The sequence below is a fragment of the Schistocerca serialis genome, chromosome 3, assembly GCF_023864345.2.
Source record: "Schistocerca serialis cubense isolate TAMUIC-IGC-003099 chromosome 3, iqSchSeri2.2, whole genome shotgun sequence".
NCBI lineage: Eukaryota > Metazoa > Arthropoda > Insecta > Orthoptera > Acrididae > Schistocerca > Schistocerca serialis.
The window spans coordinates 249,493,466-249,518,687 of record NC_064640.1 but is presented as its reverse complement, the minus strand read 5'-3'; the positions used below and the strand labels follow the sequence as shown (position 1 = coordinate 249,518,687).

The following is a 25,222-nucleotide window of genomic DNA, read 5'->3' as shown; positions in this document are numbered from 1 at the left end:
TGCATCTGTTTTGTTTTCCTGTTTTTGCTACATTACATTCTATGTGTATGCTTATGTTCCCTTTTAATGGAGACATATGTTCTTTTTATGTGTGTCCATACATATAAACTATGTACCATGTGAACCATGTATCTAAATATCTAGATGTAAACATATACACTACTTTTATGAAAGTATATGGTCTTTGAAGTATGTCCATATTTATAAAGTACAGAAACAAACATGAAAAATACTTTAAAAGAATCATTTCAAACCACTGTTGAAATTTTAAGAAAAAGGAAGAAATCTAAGATGTAATTACCTTTTTATGTTATAATGTGCTTCTGGGAGCATCCATATGTGTTATTTTAATTTATCTTGTTTTAGGTATACCAGTACTTAGTAGGAATAGAATTATTCATTGATGAGTCACCAATGTTTCAATCAAATGATTGTGTATAACATGTCATTTCAAAATAAAGATTCTATTCTATGATATTCTATTCTATTGGTCTATCTGCTTCCATCTTCCTGAATCGGACTGTGAACCAGTGACCTGCTTCATGTCTGTCTCTCAACCATTCCTATTCTTCTTTAATTACAGCTTCTGATATTTCTCCCTTCTTCTCTATGGACTTCCTTAATGTCTCTGTCCATCTCTTCCTAGGTCTTTCTCTTACTCTCTCTCTCCTGTTAACCTTTCAAGAGGTACTATTTTTAGGTGCTCTTTCCTCTCCGTCTCATCATACGTCCACACCATTTCATATTTATTGTTACTGTCTCATCCTGAAGTTCCAAGATTCACAATCATTTTCTGATTTCCTCATTTTTGATTCTATGCTTTCTTTTCTTGCCTTTGATATCTATTAAAAACCTCCTTTTTACTGTACATACTCTCCTCAATCCTTCTAGTATTTGCATACTAGACAATTATTATTTATTATTATTTATTGTGTAGATCCACATATACAATTCATAGCAATGTTGACGTAATGAAGAACAAAAGTAATAAGCAAGTGCTCTGGACTCCTAAAGATGGCGCCTAAAGATCTCCACACTGGGCTTAGGTTAGCTCTGGAATATGAGGAAATTGACAGGGTGACAGGGTTGAGGGATCAAAAACATATATGTACTTTATCTGTGGACGAACAGGTCACATGCAGGGGCAGTGCTACCAGCCATGAAGGAGTGGTGAAGTTAACAGAGGTGGCCAGCGATATAATGAGAATGCTAGTAGGGGAGGAGAAGGTCTACTGCAAGGTTACAGGGGTGGTAATAGATGTGGTACAGGGGGAAGAAAGGATCTGTTAAACTAAGGAGGGAACCCCAGGGACTCCAACAGGAATTCCCTGTTAAAGTAAATGCAGTGAGAACGAGTGCAGAGATGAAATGTGCCATAATGGGTGTGACAGATGGTAAGAAACAAAGTTTTGTTGGACACAAGGGTGCATGTGTCAGTGGCCTTAAGAGAATTAAGGAGGTGTTGGGACCCATCATGTTATAATTTGGGTGGGGAAGGGGATAAAGATATGTGACACTACTGGATACAGACAGATATGAGAGACACAGCTTCAGAAAGCATGGACTACATCTAAATCAGTTTGGCAAAAATAAACTAGCAGCAGACATTAGAAAAGCTTTTCATGAAATAATAGGCCTAAACAATAACGATCATGAAAGCAGACCAGTCATAGCCCTAACTAACGAGGGAAACTAGTGAGCTGGGCCAACTCTAGCGGGATTTGGTCCAGTAACAAAAATCTGCATCAAGTAATTAATACACAAAAGAAAGTTCACTCAAACAGCAATACAATTAAAGACAAACAAAAGTTAACAGTGTTTCATCAGAACATAAGAGGCCTATACTGCAAGCTGGATCAGTTCACAGCAAATATAGAAGACACAAAAGGTATAAACAGTGCCCACATTCTGTGTCTAACAGAACACCACATCACTGCTGGTATTGAAGTGGTACCTATTCCCAACTATGTTTTGGCAACGTCTTATTGCAGGAACTATATGGACAAAGGAGGAGTAGCTGTATATGTAAAAAACAATGTCTTGTTCACGGCATTAGATGTACAAAGATTCTGCTTTGAGCTACATTTTGAAGTATGTGCTTTAGAGGTGTCAGACACTGTCTCCAGATTAACAGTTGTGGCAGTTTACAGGGCACCATCTGGTAATTTTAAAGTGTTTGTTAAACAATTAGATATTCTTTTGTTGTACTTAAGTAGAAAAAATGGGGGCATGGTAGTTGTTGGGGATTTTAACATAGATTTCTTGGTTAATTCTCCCTGCAAGGTGGAGTTTGAAAATCTCATGGGCACGTACAACCTTGTTCCCATGGTTAGCTCGCCCAGCAGAACCACAACCTCTTCCAGTACTCTCATTGATAACGTTTTTGTTGATCAGAGTAAAGTCAACCATATTAATATTGAAATGGTTATAAATGGTCTGTCTGACCATGACGGACAATGAGTTACTTTCAACAGCTTGGGAATTCCTCTGAGTGACACCTCACTTAGATGGAAAACAGTAAGGAAAATAAGTGAGGAAGCTATTCAAATGTTCAGATCATGTCTTCAGCATACTGACTGGACACCTGTTTATCTAGCAGAAACTGCTAATTCATAATACAATTTATTCACAAATGAGATAGCAGGTATCTTTGAAAGTGTATTTCCAAAAAAGTCATACAGAGTCCAACCTGCTAGGTCTGCAAAAAAAACCATGGCTCACTAAGGGCATCATAGCTTCCTGTCAGAGAAAAAGACAACTCTACATAGCATCAAAGACTTCTAACAACCCTGCTCAGCTAAAACATTATAAACTCTACTGTAAAATTCTTGCCAAAGTAATTAAAAACTCCAAAAGTATGTGTATATCATCTGAAATTACTAATTCTGAAAATAAAATTAAAACAATCTGGAATGTGATAAAGAGAGAAACAGGGACTGTAAACTACACCAAAGACAAAAATATTGTTTTAACTGTTGACAACTCAGAGATAACTAATAGTGAGGAAATTGCTGAAATCTTTAACCAACATTTTTTAATTGTCCCAACACAGATAGGTTGCCATGGTTCTGTAGATAAAGCTGCCTGTATAATGAAAAATAATTTTCCAGAACCTTTCAGTCAAATAAGTGTGCTTCCCATTACTGCCAATGAAATCAAAAAAATCATACAGTCTTTGAAAAATAAACATCCTGCTGGTATCGACGATATTTGAAGCAAGCTGTTGAAGGCTTGCTGTAGTGAAGTGGCCGAAGTTTTGTCTCACATCTGCAACACATCCATGCAACAAGGAGTGTTTCCAGACAGAATGAAATACTCTGTTGTCAGGCCCCTGTACAAAGCAGGGGATGCTACAAACGTGTCAAACTATCGCCCTCTCTCTCTATTAACAACATTTTCAAAAGTCCTAGAAAAAGCGCTGTACAACAGGATTGTGGCACACCTTGGTGACCTGAACATCATTAACAGTCAGCAGTTTGGTTCTCAAAAGGGAGTTTCAATAGATAACGCAATTTTCTCATTCACAAATGATGTTCTAGAGTCTATAAACAGCAAGAGGCTGCCAATTGATGTCTTATGCGACCTATCAAAGGCGTTCAACTGTGTAGATCACCAGATACTCTTCAAGATGGCCTGTCATTATGGAATTACAGGACCTGTAGGGAACTGGTTAAAATCGTACCTCGAAAATAGGAAGCAGAAGATTATTCTAGATGTTTCAGATAGTGTATCACAATATATAGTGGACTCTGAGTGGGGAATTGTGCAGCATGGAGTGCCACAGGGATCAGTCCTTGGGCCCTTGCTGTTCCTCATATATGTTAATGACCTGCCTTTATCCACCAATAAGCAGTGTAAATTTACAATGTTCGCTGATGATACGAGCATTGTGGTGGATAATGTGTCAACTACTGACTTAGAATCCGAGGTCAATGATATCCTTAAAGAAGTTCTGGGTTGGTTTAGTATTAACTCCCTTTCAATAAACCTGAAAAAAACCAATTTTATCCAGTTCCAGACAACCCACAAAAACCCAAAAGAAATAGTTATCACACAGAATGATCAGATCATAAAGCAAGTGTACTTATCAAAATTCCTAGGGGTATACGTGGACAGTAGGCTGAACTGGGAACATCACGTTCTACAAACACTAAAACGGCTGACGTCGGCATTTGCTTTACGAATTTTGTCACGTTTCAATGACATTACCATCTCACAGTCAGCTTACTTTGGCTATTATCATTCAGTCATGTGTTATGGCATCATCTTCTGGGGCAATACACCTGCCGCAAAGAAAATCCTCACAGCACAAAAAAGAGCAATAAGAATCCATTTGTGGTGTACCCCACGAACCTCATGTCGAAATCTTTTTAAACGACTTGAAATACTGACAGCAACATCTCAGTACATATATTCACTGATGTGCTTCATAATAAATAACCCCACTCTGTATGAAACGAATTGCCTACATCATGAACATAACACCAGAAGAAAAGAGGATTTCCACTGTGAGTTAAAGAACTTGACACTTATTCAGAAAGGGGTAAAGTACGCTGGAACGAAGATTTTCAATTCCGTACCCAACAGCATCAAAAGTATAAGGAGTAGCACATCAGTATTTAAACGTAGCTTAAAAAATTATTTACTTGAGACCTCACTTTATTCACTAGAGGAATTCTTTCAGAGAAATAAGTAAAACCCAGATTGGAAAGATGTTTTTAAATTTTTTGACACTGTTTACTGTTAAACTAATGTAATAATGCCCTAATGTAAAAATTCCTGTTTTTCTCATTCCATTTTTGGGTCACTTTTAAACCCAAAGTGGGAAGTTTTGATTACTGTTCAAGGTTAAAATAAATGCAATAATGCCCCAAATATGAAACTGCTATCTTCACATTTATGTTGACTAGTTTTTAAGTTAATAAGTGTGACTTTTGTGCACTGTTATTAATACTATAACAGTGTCTTTATTCTATGTATTTTATTATGTACACTCCTGGAAATGGAAAAAAGAACACATTGACACCGGTGTGTCAGACCCACCATACTTGCTCTGGACACTGCGAGAGGGCTGTACAAGCAATGATCACACGCACGGCACAGCGGACACACCAGGAACCACGGTGTTGGCCGTCGAATGGCGCTAGCTGCGCAGCATTTGTGCACCGCCGCCGTCAGTGTCAGTCAGTTTGCCGTGGCATACGGAGCTCCATCGCAGTCTTTAACACTGGTAGCATGCCGCGACAGCGTAGACGTGAACCGTATGTGCAGTTGACGGACTTTGAGCGAGGGCGTATAGTGGGCATGCGGGAGGCCGGGTGGACATACCGCCGAATTGCTCAACACGTGGGGCGTGAGGTCTCCACAGTACATCGATGTTGTCGCCAGTGGTCGGCGGAAGGTGCACGTGCCCGTCGACCTGGCACCGGACCGCAGCAACGCACGGATGCACGCCAAGACCGTAGGATCCTACGCAGTGCCGTAGGGGACCGCACCGCCACTTCCCAGCAAATTAGGGACACTGTTGCTCCTGGGGTATCGGCGAGGACCATTCGCAACCGTCTCCATGAAGCTGGGCTACGGTCCCGCAAACCGTTAGGCCGTCTTCTGCTCACGCCCCAACATCGTGCAGCCCGCCTCCAGTGGTGTCGCGACAGGCGTGAATGGAGGGACGAATGGAGACGTGTCGTCTTCAGCGATGAGAGTCGCTTCTGCCTTGGTGCCAATGATGGTCGTATGCGTGTTTGGCGCCGTGCAGGTGAGCGCCACAATCTGGACTGCATACGACCGAGGCACACAGGGCCTACACCCGGCATCATGGTGTGGGGAGCGATCTCCTACACTGGCCGTACACCACTGGTGATTGTCGAGGGGACACTGAATAGTGCACGGTACATCCAAACCGTCATCGAACCCATCGTTCTACGATTCCTAGACCGGCAAGGGAACTTGCTGTTCCAACAGGACAATGCACGTCCGCATGTATCCCGTGCCACCCAACGTGCTCTAGAAGGTGTAAGTCAACTACCCTGGCCAGCAAGATCTCCGGATCTGTCCCCCATTGAGCATGTTTGGGACTGGATGAAGCGTCGTCTCACGCGGTCTGCATGTCCAGCACGAACGCTGGTCCAACTGAGGCGCCAGGTGGAAATGGCATGGCAAGCCATTCCACAGGACTACATCCAGCATCTCTACAATTGTCTCCATGGGAGAATAGCAGCCTGCATTGCTGCGAAAGGTGGATATACACTGTACTAGTGCCGACATTGTGCATGCTCTGTTGCCTGTGTCTATGTGCCTGTGGTTCTGTCAGTGTGATCATGTGATGTATCTGACCCCAGGAATGTGTCAATAAAGTTTCCCCTTCCTGGGACAATGAATTCACGGTGTTCTTATTTCAATTTCCAGGAGTGTATATTGACACGTTCCACATCTGAGTGACTTGCTCACATGTACAGATCTATGGAACAAGTATATAAATAAATAAATAAATAACAACCATTGAGGTCAGTGATAATGAGTTTTTTCTTCAAAGCAACCAGATTAAACATTTTCTGTCAAGCTTTCGTATGAATCAGCTGCACAATGATTGCGACTCGCGATATGGCACTATATGAAAAGTTCATTGATTGGAAAAAAGCATATGGGGCCCGTAGATGGCAAAATGAATTGTCAGGACTGGTTGTTTTCAAAATAAAATAAAATATCTTTAAGTGTACATCTGTTGGTAACATTCATTGAATTGTAAAGTATGTACCAGCTGATTTGTCCTGGCCATAATGGACCATCCGAGATTTAAGCAATGTGCAAAGTGATGTCTCACGTAAATGAAGGATACAGCATGATCCTAGGGTTGGACTTTCTGCATGAACATCATGCCATAGTTGAACTTCGACAACATGTAATATGACTTATTGGGAAGACATTTCGAATAGGGGACACTGTTATCAATGTCGATCTTCAGTAAGGAATGTCTAACCTACAAAACAGTCCAGTTGAACCACGAGCAATGATATTAAGGCTCGACACATGTGACTCTGTGTTAGGAGCACTGGGAAATCGCTATGGGCGAATGTAGAGCCTGAATTACCAGTTAATATGTTGTGTGTTACAGAACTGCTAGAGAGTAGTGAAATATTGGATGCGGCATGTTGTTTGGTGTAATGCAATACTTTACGTGTACAAGACAGGGGCGGAAACAAAATGGTACCCATCAATGTGAATAATTTTGGCTCTGAAGAAGTTAAGTTATTAAAAGGTACGTTACTGGCTACGTTGGAGATTACGAATGAGGAAGATTGCCACATGGGGATGTTGACTGTGATGAGGCACAGGATGCTACTAGGACTGTGTTTCGTGTAGCATTTCAGGGGAATGGATAGGATAAATGGAGGACCTGTTGCTATAATTTCATTGCCTGCTATGCCAGTAACACAATACAGGACTCTGACAGGAAAACAAAGCACGAGTGTATAGGAGGCTGTACAGAATCCCACGATCCTTCAACCAATTTTGACAGAATTTATAAATCAATAGTTGGCTGATGGGATTATAGATTGGAGTACTAGTCCCTGAGGGGCAGGAATTGTGATCATGACAAAAAAGGTCTATGGACAGCTCAGAAAAAAGTATTGGTTTAGTTGGGATTACCGCCACCTAAATAGTAATACTATGACAGATGTCTCCCCAACTTCAGGTATCACGGAGACAATAGTATTGGGGAAACGAGGATATGGCCACAATTTCCATGGTTGCCAGACGTATACAAGATGGTGGCAATGACGTAATCCAAGATGGCGTCGTGTAGACATGGCAACAGCGCATGACGTCATCCAAGATGGCGACTGTAACGACATTCAAGATGGCGGCTTTTGGCGGGAAGATAGGTCAATTGATGTACATCCACTAACGTAATTCCCTTCCCTCTTCGAGAAAAATGGCGGGAAGTTCAAATTCCAACAGGATACTGCATCACACCATGGTTATCTCTACTAACCTAAGAAAAATCGTGAGAAGATAGGTCACGTGGGCTACCTTCACTAACCTAAATCATCCAACCACCACCTCTTCCTAGGGACTGGCGCCAAGTTTGAATTTTGGCAGCAGAGAAAGGTCACTTGGGGTTTCTCTACCAAACTAAGAAAATTGTGGGAAACAAAGCTCACCACCACTAACCTAAGTCACCTGACCGCCACCTGTTCCTAGGGATTGGTGGGAAAAGGACTCAGCCTGTACTGGGCTGCTGGAGAGAGGAAGGAGTGTATGTTCTTTATTTTGGAACAATTTATTTACGGATGGAGTATATTTATCACAGTGATACAGAACACACCCTCTGACATGCCACACAGCATACAGACCTGCAAATTACTCCGAAATAACTCTACACACACACTTGATAATTGTAAATTGTCAAAATAATGCACTGCACAGCCTGCAGACATGCAAACCACTCGTAAGTAATGAGATACATTTACGTCCAGAGAGCAAACAACTCGTAAATTGTCAAAATAATAATCCATCTGAAGGATTGCAAACATGCTCGATAATCATCAACTGTCGAAATCATGCACCAGTCTTATTTAAACAATTAGAAGCATCACCACCATCCAGTGTGTTCACCACGACATCTGCACTTCAACTGACCTAGTACACAGTACCACCACCAGAGGGTGCTGTCTCCCATTCCGTGACATAATCCAAGATGGCAGCCATGATGTCAGCTCATGACACAAGTGCCGTTATCCAAGATGGCGGCAAAGAGTATGTTCGCCAAGAGGTCTAGACCTGGTATACTGTACCACCACCAGATGGTACTTTCATCCCTCCCGTGACATAATCCAAGATTGTCGTCTCGAGGGGGAAAATGGCGTGAAAATGAATCAGCCTACGCTGGGCTGCTGGGGAGAGTTAGGAAGAATTGTACTCTATTTTGGAACATTTTATTTAGGGATGGAGTATATTTATCACACTGACTTAAAACACTCTCCCTGATGTGCTTGGGGTCACAATACACAGTCGGCAGACCTGTATATTACTTCTAAATAATGCTCTCCAGACACTCTAACAACTCCTAATTTTCCAAAATAATTTCAGCACAGACATGCAAAATCCTCCTAAATAGTGTAGTACACTGATGTGCAGATATGAAATCAACTTGTAAACTGTCCAAATATCGCATAGCACAGCTTACAGACCCACTCGCAAAATAATGCAACAGACATGTAATCAACGTGAGTTAGCACCCTCCGCACCCTCTGTCCAATAGACCGCACAGGAGGCTACATTCAGCCCTAGCGAAGTGACATGCCTGTCAGCTGACAAACCATGCACAGCTGCCCTCAAGCATGTCGCAGCGACATTCCTTTCATACTTGACACCTGAGGAATTCCTATGCACCGTTGCTGACGCGACTGGGCAGGAGTGCAGAAACTCCAGGGGTGCACTCGTCGTCACAGACGCGAGCCGCCGCCAGACACAGGTGAAAGTTGTTACTGTTTTTGAGGATACAGTCGATGTTATTGTGACATCACGAACTTCAAAGCATGCTCACGCCTGTTTCATACATGAGACGCTTTGGGGCAGCATGTGTCTTTACCGTTGATGACAGAGTAGCACAGGGCGCATTGTTCCTAACGCAACGTGAGAGAAGTGTCTAACCATGCGTAACTGCCCAGCATGACTGACGCATCGCCGTTAAATGCACGCTCGTAGCTACAAACTCTCGCAAGTGCATCTAACAAGGTTCTCAATGTTATGCTGATGTCACATAACTATGTAAAAATAAGAATCGGGAATTGTATAGTGTCCCTGAAACATTTAACGCTCGCTTTCTTGATGTCTCAGCTTGTATGCACGGAAATTCTTGCCCTAACGGAACCTGTTTACGAAAATAGCGCAGAGTAACGTCAAATTCAGTCTTCCTCACGGACCTAACGTGGTACTCTGCCATTCACATGTTTCCCTACCTGCTTTCAACACACACAGAAGTTCCCTCCGCTATGTAGATGCTCTTATATTCCAGCACAAAGGATGTGAATGAATCGAGAATTATGGTTGGCTCTTATCGAATTTACCTGCCGAATTCCTATTGTGGCCAATATCAAAGCACCATCTGCCTTTTTTCCTTCTGCAGACGTGACTTTCAGCGGTTATTTTACAGAGATGGCCATATTCCACTGGAAATTAAATCTTACAAACTACTATACATATCGTCAAATACAGGAAGACTCTTACTCATTTACACTGTTCTCCAACTGAGGACAAGAGCCTGAATACCAGAACATGAAACTGACCTGCAACCCATCAATATATCATGGCGTACCCAATATAACTTCAAATACGGAAAGACTCCTACTCAATTACACTGCTCTCCCACGAGGACAGGACCTTGAATATTAGTGCGCGAAACCGATCTCCATCCCAGCAATATATCACCGTCTACTGTGTTGATGCAGTAACCATACAATTCGTATTCTGCGCCAAACAAAATCATCCCTTTTACCTCATTCATACATACACCATGAAGATGGACAGTACCATATATATACTCCTCTCAGCACAAGATATTTTCCCACAGCCAACGATCACAAGTCATCCAGCCCCAACGCGCGACCAGAGCACCCAAAGCGGACCGAAGTCGCTCTCAGAACTGTTCTACAAATTCGGGATCGTTTCCCCTCAGGACAGACATGTTACTTTTTCTGCTCCGAACCTGCTTCCTTGCTTGCTCGCTTTTCTACACACATATCCAGACTCAGGGCTTACAAGAACACATGTATTTTTTCGCATGGTTCGCCATAATATTACACCATTTCCGCGCTACTTCTCGATATCAAGCACTAGGCAGCAATTCCCAAAATACAGACTGGAAATTAGTTCTCTACAAACTCGAAACTTTAGCTAGGTGGGGCGTGCTGTAAACCACTGACTAACTAGAAACTTGTCACATCCGTGAAGACGTTTACTCGGCAACTCGAAACAAATAGAGGAAACTGATATTTCCACTCTCAAATACCGATGTCAGTGATGTAGTAGATTCCAAATCATACCCGTTATTTACAAGGTCAACTAAAGTGTTTCTCATATCTAGAGAACTGGCAAACGTGTCTTCCACATGCTAAATGCACACACCACAATCGATCTTCTCTCAACTAAATAAAGGCACAAAATGTGCAGAAGCAGTCAACAGAACAAATTACATGGACAGGAATAACAATAAAGCATAAACGCACCTCCATGTTCAATCTTCTCAAATTTCCACGGAATCACGAAAGCTATCCAACACATACTAAATATTAGTTCGCTATTTGGTCATCTAGAGGACAACACGGTTAATTTAACTACATTCCTACACTCCATCAGGCATGTCCAGTCTGACAGCTCCTACTGTTAATGGGACACATGAATCGCCCCTGCACAGGTCACTGGCGCTGCAGGCCGAGCACGTAGATATAGAATGTTTATCCTACGAAATCGGTCACATATATATTTTATCCCTGTACTTACAACTAAATGTTATGATCGCAGTCTCAGTTGAATGACATTCGACAATGAACGAAGTATCGGAAATACACTCTGTTGACGACTGTGGCTCTGGAAATAGAAATATCAGTAACATTCTTATGACTTGAATACCATCACAGTACTCCTCGCCAAATCCATACTCTCCTTACGACAGGACATAGTCACTTCCTTTACACATGTCGGAACACAAACACATACTTTATAAGCCTGATGCCCAAATGTGAACATATCATGCACCCCGCTACTACTAAGTATAATACTTCGTGAATAACCGGTCGCTGGCGATACGAAATAATACTGAAAGAAAATCAACCATGGGTGGACATGTCTCATAAGTCTTTCTTGGGAGTGCTACCACCGTGTCCTAGAAAGAGAGATGTAATCGGCCAGATGTTAAAAAAACTCGATCCCAACAACTACTGTATGTTACTGTCACAAACGGTCATGGTTCTACAGGTGCACACAAGTATCCATGTTAAAAGCTATACTGGATTTATAAATAGAGGTATGACATTACCTCTGAATGAGACAGTGATTGCTGGAGTGTATATTATCAAACCAGCACTCCAGTTACACGTAGCCCACAATGCAACCTCGTTATAAAATCGCTGAAATTTGAAAGTGACTCGACTAAGGGACGTGGTATGGAAGTGGTATTTGCGGCTCACTCACATGCCCGAGTTAGATATTTCTATAGTACTTGTAACATATTATGACTCGATACAATATAAAAGGTTCTGCAATATATCCACTGAGCTATAGGCGATGACTGATTGAGAAGGAATACAAACAGTAATAGTAGATGATGTGCTGATTGAGGTTGTAAGAAAATGTACACAAGCTTTTCAGATCTCTAGTGTTACACTATCTGCTAGAAATGATGTCCATTATTTGGAATCAAGTCTTTCCATTCAACCACATACCTGCGTTGGATCACACCCCACAAGTGAATCATATTTCTGACACTCTCATATCTCGAAACAAGACATCTTTCTCGAATATGTCTGCTAGAGTAAAATTCCAACGTGATTTTAGTCAGCCCCTACGCATCTTGCAACTGCTCCCATTTCTACAGCTTAGCGCATGTGATCGTTCCAAATTAGGTCGGAACTGAGCAGAAGGCAGAGAAAGACATATCCTCCACCTTCTGCAACCCAAGTAGAAACAGAACGACCTGAGTTAGTGCAACAGGACCGTGTTTCGACCATTCGGTGGAAATGCGCGCAATGTGGTACGTTTTCGAACTACATACGGATACTACAGACCGTAGCACATCCACGTCCATTCAAATCCATCAGCCCAACACGCTATCATCGTAATTCTGCACCATACAAGAGAGAAAAATTACGAACTATAAAAGCTCCACTAACTTCCGTAAAACATTTGCTCTGCGTGATACGAGCACAATATAGCCTTCCAGAGATGTATAGTGTCAACCGTTCACATCTGATCGTGGTTCAGAAATTATACGATGCCTGCATCAGGCCTATATAAAATGATCGGTAGTAGCGGGGGATACCTCCTAAAAGGAAACAGATAAATTCATAGCAGCAGCGTCCGACATGTGAAAATTACAAGTCATTCCGTCACTAACTCTGTAAACAGCACATCTGTCAGGCAAATGTGCACACAGGGATTGCAGCGCCTCACAAGCACCTATCACAAACTTAGTTATGACGCTGAAGTCTCGATTTTACACCCAAGATGCTACAGGGGGGGATGGAGCACATCGCATAAATCAAAGTTCGTTTATAGCAGTGTGTCAAGTTTCATCACACATGAGATGGAAATCCTCTGATGACCTACACGTTTACCGTTAACGATCGCAAGTAGACAGTGCTTCAAACCACATACAGAACAAGTGGCTGTGTACAAGTAGAACGCAGACTATGTCACATGGCTGTTGCATGCGGACGGAACAGTGGAAAAATGGACCTGCAGCAACTTCTTATTCTCTAGAATGCAGTCAGTCAACCATTAAATCGTGCCTCATTACAGCTCCATCTCAATCGATCACCCCGTCCACTCTCTGTTATCCTTTAACGCAGATGCAAGTAAGTTTAGAGGTGAATGGTTCTCTGTCTTCCCGAAAAGCGTCAACTACGGTAGTAGTATCACTGGTACCTCAATAGACATACAGTATAATGCTGCCTCGATGGAAAAAAATTGACTGCCTCCCTGATTCCCTTCGTTTCGATGGGAAACTCCATTGTGCATAAAAATCATTCGTTTCTTGTTCTTCTTAACTGTCTGCTATTACATCATGACACTTTGAAATCTGTTACTATACATCAATAAGGAGTGCTAAACTTCTCGACATGGGCGCATCTTGAGAAATCTAGTGCACTTGGATGAGTTAGGACTCGGAAAGCTCCATTCATTCACGAGACGTGGAGTGTACCGGTCTTCTTCTGATCGGTTGCAGAATAATTCCCAATGGTGCTGCAGGGCAGGTTGGTCAATGAGAGTGGGGGGAGGGTCTTTCGCTCTATAATTTTACCCTAAGACAGCGAGAATGCTCTGTGACTCTCATACACAGAGAGATAGATCGTAAATTAAGCACTATGCTCGGGGTGTTAGAAATACGTAGAGCGCTGTCTGGTACACTTTGATGATTTATGTGTTCAAGAATTAACACTGAATGGACGTACTGAGCAGTCATCTATCTACATTCGCAGTGATACTCGCAAAGTAGGGAAGGGGCGGTTTAGCTATGATACTGAAACTGGGGAAACATGCTGTCACATCATTGGCCAGTGTTGAAGTTACTTTAAAATTGCTAAAATTGTTCGCACTATCAACTGTGTTGCTTATTATTACAGTACATTGACGGTGTCATTTCCATCCCAGCCGTGCGTTAGTGCACTGATGGTTGCCACATAATGATTGACTGACAACACTTGTTTGAGTTGGCGAATGAGTTTTGTGGATGGGTGACAACTTTTGTTTGTTGCTAGCAGCGAAACGGTGATCGCGTACATGAGTGCAATATGAGGAATCAGTCGAAAGGGAACGCGGAGCCATCATCTATGCCATCACTGTGACAGATGAGTTTAAATGTAGAGGTCGTCAATCACTTTCGGACATCAATTTGGAAACTCTCCACAACACAGCCAAACTCTTCTAGTTTCCTTATGTTGTAACTGTATTTTATTTAAAATCATCCACCCTGTGTTGTGTGTTATGGTAGTTGCAGTAACAAAATGTTTTACACCGTCCAATGCCTAGTTTTCTGTGAGAGGCCGAGGGTCAGAGCATCTTAATGTCAGTTTAGAACCTGAGACAGACCTCGAAGTTGTGGCAGAAAAACAAAATGTATGGCAGTGTACAAAGTGTGCTAGAAAACAATGTTTTAAACAACGACACAGGGTCACAGGGAGCGCCTCTTGCGAGTTACAGTATAGTCTGTGGGATGCGGTCATCATCCTACATTACGGGTGATGAAACCTTTAACTGACTTCTGCAATGGATCAAAAGCTGTATATTTAATAGAATCGTCCCTCATAGGTAGCAGTAGCAGTTTGAAAGGTAAATTCGATGACGGACCAGGAGGAGTGCTATTCTGGAAAGCATTACGACAACTCTCTCTCTGCGGCGGATCCACATCACAGCTATGCGTCATTGCGTGAGCAATGAGGCCTAGGTGAGTTCCATATTGGGTGAAGTTGGTGGACATGTGATGCCCAGAGGCGTTTCTCGTATGAGACCAGCGTGAGAGTGCCATGGAGTTCTATGACGTTAGTATAACACTGACTGTATACTCGAAAATAGAAACAACTTTCAACTGCGTCTGGCAGCTTCTTGTGGCTGTGACGGCATGTGCGCCCCTGGAGTGTCTGCTCTCCCACCAGGTCACATCAGCAATGGTGCCCAGGTGAACTCGTATTTGGAGAAGAATTTCTCAGGTATCAAGTACGAAAGGGATGTCGTTGCCTCATACTTGAGGGCAGCTGTGCGTGGTTTGACAGCTGATGGGTGCATCACTTTGCTGCTGGGGCTGCCTGTAGCCTCCTGTGCGGTCTAATGCACAGGGGGTGGCGGAGGGTGCTTGCATACATTGATTGGGTGTCTGTTGCATTATTTTGCGAGTGGGTTTGTAAGCAGTGTTATGCGTTATTTGGACAGCTTACAAGTTGATTTCATGTCTGCACATCACTGTACTGCATTATTTAGGAGGAGTTTGCATGTCTGTGCTGAAATTATTTCAGTAAATTAAGAGTTATTAGCATGTCTGGAGAGGGTTATTAGAAGTAGTTTACAGGTCTGCAGACTGTGTATTGTGATCCCAAGCACATCAGGGAGATTGTTTTGAGTCAGTGTGATAAATATACTCTGTCCCTAAATAAAATGTTACAAAATAAATAGAGTACACTCCTTCCTTGCTCTCCCCAGCAGCCCAGTGCAGGGGATGACATTACACTCTGGTGAGCAGCACTGTGTAGTAGGTCAGTTGGACTCTAGATCTCCTGCTGGAGAGGCTGCCTGCAAAATGAAGACTCATGTCCAGCACAGGCAGAGTTCTTTTCCCGCCATTTCCCCCCGTCATCCTGGATTACGTCACAAAACAGACAACAGCGCTCTCTGGTGGTGGTACTGTGCACTAAGTCTCGACCTCGTGCCGAACACACTGTTTGCCGCCATCTTGGATAATGGTACTTGTGTCATCAGCTGACATCACGGCTGCCATCTTGGATTATGTCACAGAATGGCGAAAGCGGCCTCTGGTAGTGGTACTATGTACTAGGTCAGTTGAAGTGTGGACCTCGTGGTGAACACACTGGATGGTGGTGCTGCCTATAATTGTTTAAATAAGACTGGTGCAGGATTTCGACAGTTGACAATTAGCTAGCATGTTTGCAGAGTCTTTTAGATGGATTATTATTTTGACAATTTGCGAGTTGTTTGGCTCTCTGTCCGGAAATGTATCACATTACTTACGTATGGTTTGCATGTCTGCAGGCTGTGCAATCTGTTATTTTGACATTTTACAATAAGAAGGCACGTGTGTAGAGCAATATACATGACTTATTTCGGAGTAGTTTGCAGGTCTGTATGCTGTGTGGCATGTCAGAGCGTGTGTTCTATATCACTGTGATAAATATACTCCATCCCTAAATAAATTGTTCCAAAATAAAGAAAGTACACTCCTTCCTCTCTCCAGCAGCCCAGTGCAGGCTGAGTCCTTTTCCCACCAGTCCCTAGGAAGAGATGGCGGTCGGGTGACTTAAATTAGTGGTGGTGAGCTTTGTTTCCTGCAATTTTCTTTGGTTGGTAGAGAAACCCCAAGTGACGTTTCTTGGCCGCCAAAATTAACACTTGGCGCCAGTTCCTAGGAAGAGGTGGCGGTTGGATGACTTAAGTTAGTGGAGGTAGCCCAAATGACCTATCTTCTCGCGATTTTTCTTAGGTTAGTAGAGATAACCATGGTGTGATGCATTATCCTGTTGGAATTTGAACTTTCAGCCATTTTTCTGGGTGAGGGGAGGGGGGTTAGGTTAGTGGACATAGCCCAATTGACCTATCTTCCCGCCAAAATTCAAACTTCCCGCCAAACGCCGCCATCTCGAACTACGTCACAGCCGCCATCTCGGATGACGTCATGCACTGTTGCCATGTCTACACACCACCATATTGGATGACGTCATCGCCGCTATCTTGTATACATCTGACAACAATGGTGATTGGGGCCGTACCCCCCTCGCCCAATACTGACAGTAGATAACCTAGGGGAAAGTCAATACTTCTCGACAATGGACTTAAAGAGTGGGTACAATCAATTAGAAGTTGCTCCGAAAGATAATCCGCAAACAGCGTATTCAGCACCTTGGGGATGCTATCAGTAATAAGGGTGCCCTTTGGGCTGGAGAACGCACACGCAGCAATATTACATCAATCAATGGACAGAGTGCTGAAAAGATTGAAACAGCGTCAATGCCTCATATATATTGATGGTATAATCATTTTCTCAAGGGAATGCAAGAGCATGAGGGAAGTGTTCAAAAGATTACGAGCAGTCCATTTGACACTCAGCATGGAAAAATGTCACTTTGTGCTGGAAGAGGTTGGCTATTTGGGCCACATCATTAGTTAGGATAGTGTGAGGACCGATCCGAGGTTGTTACAGGTCGTGCAAGACTTTTCAGTACTACAAACAACTAAGGAATTGCAATCTTTTCACGTTCTTGCAAATTATTATAGAAAATTCGTAGGGGGTTTGCACACACTGCCACGCCGCTTGCGCAATTGCTAAAGAAGGGGATTAAGCCTCTATGGCCGGAAGGATGCTAGGAAGTATTTGTCGAGTTGGAGAGGTTGTTAACGTTGAGTCTGGTGTTGGTGATTCCAGACCTTCAGAATGAGTTCATATTATCACGTGATGCATCAAATCACACTCTGGAGTGTGTTTTGAGCCTGGAGATCAACGAGTAAGAACATCCTATTGCCTATCTGTCACGACAGTTGAACACAGCAGAGAATAATTATTCTACAACAGACAGGAAATGCTTAGCTTGGCAGATTGAGAGATGTACTTCTAATGTTATCTGTATGGCAGGAATTCATCGTAGTAATTGACCGTGCTGCTTTGAAGCGGTTACTTGGTTAGAAGAACCTACCGAGTAGATTGACGAGGTGGGCGTTGAAAGTCAATGCGTTTGAGCACGAAGTAATCCACAAACCAGGAAGGAAACACGGGGATGCAGATGGCCTTATCGGAAAAATAGGTGTAGTAGAAGGACTAGGGCACGACCTTGGGGAATGACAAGCAGCGCAATGCGTCGACAAAGAGTATTAGACTGGCAAACAACAACAGTTTAGCGTGCAGGACGGATTGTTATGTAGAGAGACAAAATTGGGGGTATGAGTAGTGCTGCCAGCCAAGCTGAAACTAGAAACATGACGCGAAAAGCATTATCAAGTTTTATTGGGCCATAGGGGATGTCAGGTAACGAATCAGAGAGTGGCAGGAAAGTATAGGTGGACAGGAAGGAAAGATGATGTCGATGAATACGTCAAGAATTGTGTGGCTTGTGTAAAGCGAGCGGATTTGAGTAGAACGTAGTCACTGACGCAAAGGCCCCCAGAAGGAACAGAACCATTCAGTTTCATTAGGATGGATGTGTTAAGCCCTTTCAATCGAACACTAGCATGTAATCGTTTTGTGCTGACCGTAGTAGATCATTTTTCTTGTTACATCAAGATGGCGCCGATGCCTCACCAACACGTGCTCACAGACCGGGGGATGAACTTCGTCAGCCCTGATGAAAGAGTTGTGTAAGTTAGTAAAGGCGAAAAAATGAGAAGCAATCCACTTCATCTGCAAGATAACGGAAGAACAGAACGCGTGCACTAAACATTTGGGAAGATGGTTAGTTATTATGTGAACACACATCATTCAGATTGGGACGCATATATGTACTTCGAGATGAGTGTACACAACTGCAAATTACACAATAATACAGGGCTGTCGCAATTCGACGTGGTTTACAGGAAGAAGATGCCGTCACCGTTTGATACGATTAACCAAAAAGGATAGTTATTACTGGAGGTTGCTAGAACAGTAAGGGAACTGTGGAGAAAGGTACAACGAGCGAGCACTAAGGCGTTCGAGAAGCAGGAGGGGGAGTGGAACGAGTGGGTGTATTACCACAGTATAAAGTGGGTCAATGCGTGATGCTGTCAAGCCCATATCCCCCTAAGGGAAAGATGGAAAAGTGTGTAATATGTTACCAGGTCCGTATCAAGTAATTTAAACTACACAGGTAAACGTGAAGCTACAGCTATCGACGAGAACAAATGTGCATGTTGAGCGTCTACGACAATTCAAAGGTGCACTGGAGACAATTTCACGAGAGGTGCTGGTGAAAGCGAGAGGAGAGGTGAAAAATAAGAAGAGGAAGGATGAGAGACAGAGGGGAGAAGTCCAGAAACGTCAGGATCGTTATGTATTAAAAAAAAAGGAAAAAACCTCTCCGTCTACAGGCCAGAAGTGGCCCATCGGGACCATCCGACCGCCGTGTCATTCTCAGAGGAGGATGCGGATAGGAGGCGGCGTGGGGTCAGCACACTGCTCTCCCGGTCGTTATGATGGTATTCTTGACCGAAGCCGCTACTATTCCGTCGAGTAGCTCCTCAATTGGCATCACGAGACTGAGTGCACCCCGAAAAATGGCAACAGCGCATGGCGGCCTGGGTGGTCACCCATTCAAGTGCCGACCACGCCCGACAGCGCTTAACTTCGGTGATCTCACGGGAACCGGTGTATCCGATGCGGCAAGGCCGTTTCCTCGTTATGTATTAAGGCCAAGGAATTAACTGATATGTGATGTGACTTTTGCGATTACTGAATATTATTCTTTTGTGTATAATATAGGCCATTAATGTTGTTTTGGATAAATTTATAAGTGTAGGATAGGTTGTGTCTTAAGTGTATTGAGATGCGCTTTTCAGAGATAGCAGGCTTCTGGGGAGGGGGAGGTGATATTAGTCCCCGTTCCCAGGTTGTCGTACGGGAAAAAGGTTGAGGAAGGATGCTAGATTTGGCGGTGCTGTATCTCTTCGCCAGAGGCAGAGTGAGAGTGCTGCAAGATCATCATCTGGACGGAGGGCTTGTGTTTTACAGGCAACCAGACGTGGTGTTATCCAGCCACAGGTGGTCATTAGGTTTAGTGTTTAATGTACAGGAGTTGCGGAGTGAAGTTAGGAGATTGCAAGAAGTGTTTACTGGAATACAGCAATTAGGGGTTTGTTGCAGGAAGCTGAAAGAAGTCTCGAAGGGAAATAGGAATTTGTTTGAGGCATACAGGCGATTAAGGTAGCAGACGCAGTAGGGGATCAGAGTGGTTCCACACGAATCCAGGAGAGTAAAAAGGGGATGGGTACATGCTGATTGCAGAATATTAAAACTCATCTTCGAGACAGCAGACTCGAGAGACGTAACCAGGTTAAACGAAACGGCAGAAACCGCAAGGGGGTTAGCAGTGACAAATAAAGTAACTGTGTTGTGGCGTTCTTCATAGATCATTAACTTTGTGGGTGGCGTACTAACCAAAACACGAATGCTCCGAAAACTCAGTAAGGAACTTGTCGGTTATTGCCAGGTCCACGACTAGCACTCTGAAATCGGGTTTGGAAGCAGTGCAAGCTCTAATGCAGGTACGGAATGCAAGACTAACGTTAATGAGGCTCTTGCAGTCAGTCGGATATAGTATCTGGGACGCCAGGGTGTAGTTAACGAATCTGCGGGGAGTCATCCACCAAGTGCTGCATGGGCAATTGAGTCCTGTCTCGCTGACATCTGAACAGTATTTCAGTATTTGAGAGGACTGAGGAAAGTGCAGCTAGGCGCTTCAGTCCGGAACCGCGCTGCTGCTACGGTCGCAGGTTCGAATTCTGCCTCGAGCATGGATGTGTGTGATGTCCTTAGCTTAGTTAGGTTTAAGTAGTTCTAAGTCTAGGGGATTGACGACCTCAGATGTTGAGTCCCATAGTGTTTAGAGCCATTTGAACTATTTGAGGAAAATTGTCGACGGAATTACAGCTAGTGGTGGAGCAGGGCAGCTAGAACTTGCCATTCCACTACCTTGGTGCAAAGGTGGATATAACAACAGGCAGCGATTAATTGTATATACACTACTGGCCATTAAAATTTGATACACCATGAAGATGACGTGCTACAGACGCGAAATTTACCGGACAGGAAGAAGATGCTGTGATATGCAAATGACTATCTTTTCATAGCACTCACACAAGGTTGGCGCCCGAGGCGACACCTACAAGATACTAACATGAGGAAAGTTTCCAACCGATTTCTCATACACAAACAGCAGTTGACCGGCGTTGCCTGGTGAAACGTTGTTGTGATGCCTCGTGTAACGAGGAGAGATGCGTGCCATCACGTTTCCGACTTTCATAAAGGTCGGATTGTAGCCTATCGCGATTACGGTTTATCGTATCGCGACATTGCTGCTGGCGTTGGTCGAGATCCAGTGACTGTTAGCAGAATATGGAATCGGTATGTTCAGGAGGGTAATACGGAACGCCGCGCTGGGTCCCAACGTCCTCGTATCACTAGCAGTCGAGATGACAGGCATCTTATCCGCGTGGCTGTAACGGATCGTGCAGCCACGTCTCGATCCCTGAGTCAACAGATGGGGACGTTTGCAAGACAACAACCATCTGCACGAACAGTTCGTCGACGTTTGCAGCAACATGGACTATCAGCTCGGAGACCATGGCTGCGGTTACCCTTGACGCTGCATCACACACAGGAGCGCCAGCGATGGTGTACTCAACGACGAACCAGGAGCACGAATGGCAAAAAGTCATTTTTTCGGATGAATCTAGGTTCTGTTTACAGCATCATGATGGTCGCATTCGTGTTTGGCGACATCTCGGTGAACGCACATTGGAAGCGTGTATTCATCATCGCCATACTGGCGTATCACTTGGGGTGATGGTATGGGGTGCCATTGGTTACACGTCTCGGTCGCATTGACGGCACATTGAACAGTGGACGTTACATTTCAGATGTGTTACGACCCGTGGTTCTACCCTTTATTCGATCCCTGCGAAACCCTACATTCCAGCAGGATAATGCACGACCGTATGTCCAGGTCCTGTACGGGCCTTTCTGGATACAGAAAATGTTCGACTCCTGTCCTGGCCAGCACATTCTCCAGATCTCTCACCAATTGAAAACGGTCAATGGTGGCCGAGCAACTGGCTCGTCACAATACGCTAGTCATTACTCTTGCTGAAATGTGGTATCGTGTTGAAGCTGCGTGGGCAGCTGTACCTGTGCACGCCATCCAAGCTGTTTGACTCAATGCCCAGAGGTATGAAGGCCGTTATTACGGCCAGAGGTGGTTGTTCTAGGCACTGATTTCTCAGGATCTATGCACCCAGATTGCGTGAAAATGTAACCACATGTCAGTTCTAGTATAATATATTTGTCCAATGAATACCCATTTATGATCTGTATTCCTTCTTGGTGTAGCAATTTTAATGGCCAGTAGTGTGCACTGAGTTGCTGCACTAGGCTGGGAAAATGGAGGTCCCACACGATGTTAGAGGGTGTTCCATGACTTGTCACATCAGTGTATGACGAGAGGTATTCCACAGCCACAGCTGTACTGGTCAGATGGACTTTTAGAGATATGGTGCAAATAAAACGTTACCTCCATTAACGAAACCTGGGAACCTAACTTGGACCTTTCACTAAGCCAAATGGTAGCAGCCCAGGAGGGGTGGATCATCGCAGAGCAATTGGAGCAGCATATGGAACATTACCAGGATGGTAGACAAATGGGCACTGGAGGCATATCAAAAAGTCTGGATTTTAAGGCAGGGATCAATCGTACTCGGCGGAAGCCAGCAGTACCGCCACGTCGCCAGATCAACGCCGGACAGTGAGAAGTCCAGGACTCTTGTGTTCGAGACTGGGCTGTGCCTGCCGTCTGCACTAAGTCCTTTTTGGGACTAGGTGTCTCAGCCCTGCTGATTTGTCGTCTGCTCCTGCCAACTCCAATGCTGAGTCCCTAGCCGGACGCAGGGTCCATAAAGCCAGCCGCCAGTCGACTCCTGCCCGTGTGCACCGGTTCATACGCTGTGTACAGTGCCCTCGTTTACCATTGTAGTGACGAGAGCTGGACGAGGGACCCCGGGGCTCACACAACAGTGAGATAAACTGCGTCAATGCTGCCACTACAGTCGCGTGGGGAGCTGAGGATGAGGGGCCGGCTCCCAAGTGGGGTGGCATCGCAGCACGACACGAGGCGCCACTGGCCTGAAACCTGTGATCTACAGAGGCTGCCGGCCTGAGCAGCACGAAGGGCCAGCGGAGCAGCCTCCGGAAGCCGTTGCCCGTTCATAGGACCAGTCAGGGTCAGCAAGGAGGAGCGTGCCTGCCATGTACCAAGATCAATAAACCTCTTTGTAATTGTTAACAGTGTTCACCTTGGCCACGACGACCTGTCAAATGGTTCAAATGGCTCTGAGCACTATGGGACTTAACATCTATGGTCATCAGTCCCCTAGAACTTAGAACTACTTAAACCTAACTAACCTAAGGACATCACACAACACCCAGCCATCACGAGGCAGAGAAAATCCCTGACCCCGCCGGGAATCGAACCCGAGAACCCGGGCGTGGGAAGCGAGAACGCTACCGCACGACCACGAGATGCGGGCAAACGACCTGTCACCACCACTCACTCATCCCTCAACGTTTTCACCAAGCTACAGCTATTAGTCGTGTGAAACAAAAATACGACGTGTTTTAATACACAAGACAAATTTTAGACTGTACTTCACAACTAACCAGGAAAGTACTTGGGCTCGAATAAACAGATCTGTATGAACGTTTGGTTACAGGACCATTACGTACCTCTGAATGTGCTGGTGGGTGTCGTTTTTCTGCAAAACTCTGCAGTCATGCTCTAGATATCACTGTAGATGTAATTGTAGACGCCGTACGCAATGCAGCAATCTTAACTATAACTGTAAATGCGGAATGTCAATAAAATGCTCCGAGCAATATGAATGACTGCAAAACGCACAGTGAAGAAATGCAGGTTGATCGCATGGCGTATTTGCACATTCTATAATATCAGTGTTGAACGCCACGTCAATGACACTTTTGAAGTTGTTCACTGGTTCACCAATATCGTAGCCAGCGTTCTGCCACGCGTAACGAAGCATTGGTCTGTACACTCCCGCAGATAACTGATTGTAAATCACAGAATGCATATTCATGATAAAGAATCTGTCGTGCAATTTCGGCTGCATGTTACTAGAACGTAGTTTAATGAAGTCTGTTATTCTCTTGGCATATATTTTACATTGCCTGAAGAAATACACATCCAGAGGTTGTGCATATTTTGTAGTTTTAGGCGGAATGATTTTTAAATCTACATGTTTTCCGCCAGATGCTTCCAGTAGTACTCGTTCATCCTTATGTCCAGACCAGGAGTCACAAAGTACTAATGACTTTCTCGACAAATGTGGATTCAAAACTGACAGAAAAAACATCTTCAGATGTTGTTTCGTCGTCTTCCCACTCACACTTGCATCGACGACGACCTTTGGAGGTCACCGCGTTTCTATTTCCCTTGACACGTGGGGTCCAAACTTTCCACTGGATTCTTGGAAGCAAATATAGAGTTTGTCTGCCAATCGTCCGTCCATTGATATAGCAACATCGATCGTGTAACTATGTGTTGCACAGTTAACTGATTGCAACATCGCGACGGTGTTTCTCTCCCCTTTCATGGATAGTGTTCTGTCACTAGAAAGTTCATAGTTGAACTGACTCTGATCACAGTTCCATACAGAACTAATATCGATGTTTTCTCTCGTGATATGCTCATTGACGTCAGCAACAAACGTTTGAGATCTTTCAATCAGCTCTTCTTCGTCATCCTTATGTTTTCGTTCTTGGAGCATAGTGATACGGCGTGATGTTATCCTAAACTCCTTTTTCAAATTAGCAATAAATCCTAGTGAAGCTGTAAAGTTTGTACACCCGAGATTTCTGGCTACGTCCTATGCCCAATGTTCTAAATGCCAATAATGAACGGCGGAACCGCATTCTCGCGCTTCATCGAATTTCGCCATTACACGCTCCTTGATGGTCTTAAACAGCCGTGTACGATTTCCTGTGAAAACTGTATTTCCTTCTCTTTGCTTTGCCACGTAATCC

General features: G+C 44.0%; 1 protein-coding gene and 1 pseudogene across 1 annotated transcript in view; both read right to left on the bottom strand.

Annotated features, from left to right (window-relative positions):
- Positions 1 to 25,222, bottom strand: part of LOC126471578 (histidine decarboxylase) — a 401,219-nt gene that overhangs the window by 3,775 nt on the left and 372,222 nt on the right. The gene's annotated exons all lie outside the window — the stretch shown is intronic.
- On the bottom strand, positions 19,691 to 19,808 carry LOC126471658 (5S ribosomal RNA; annotated as a pseudogene).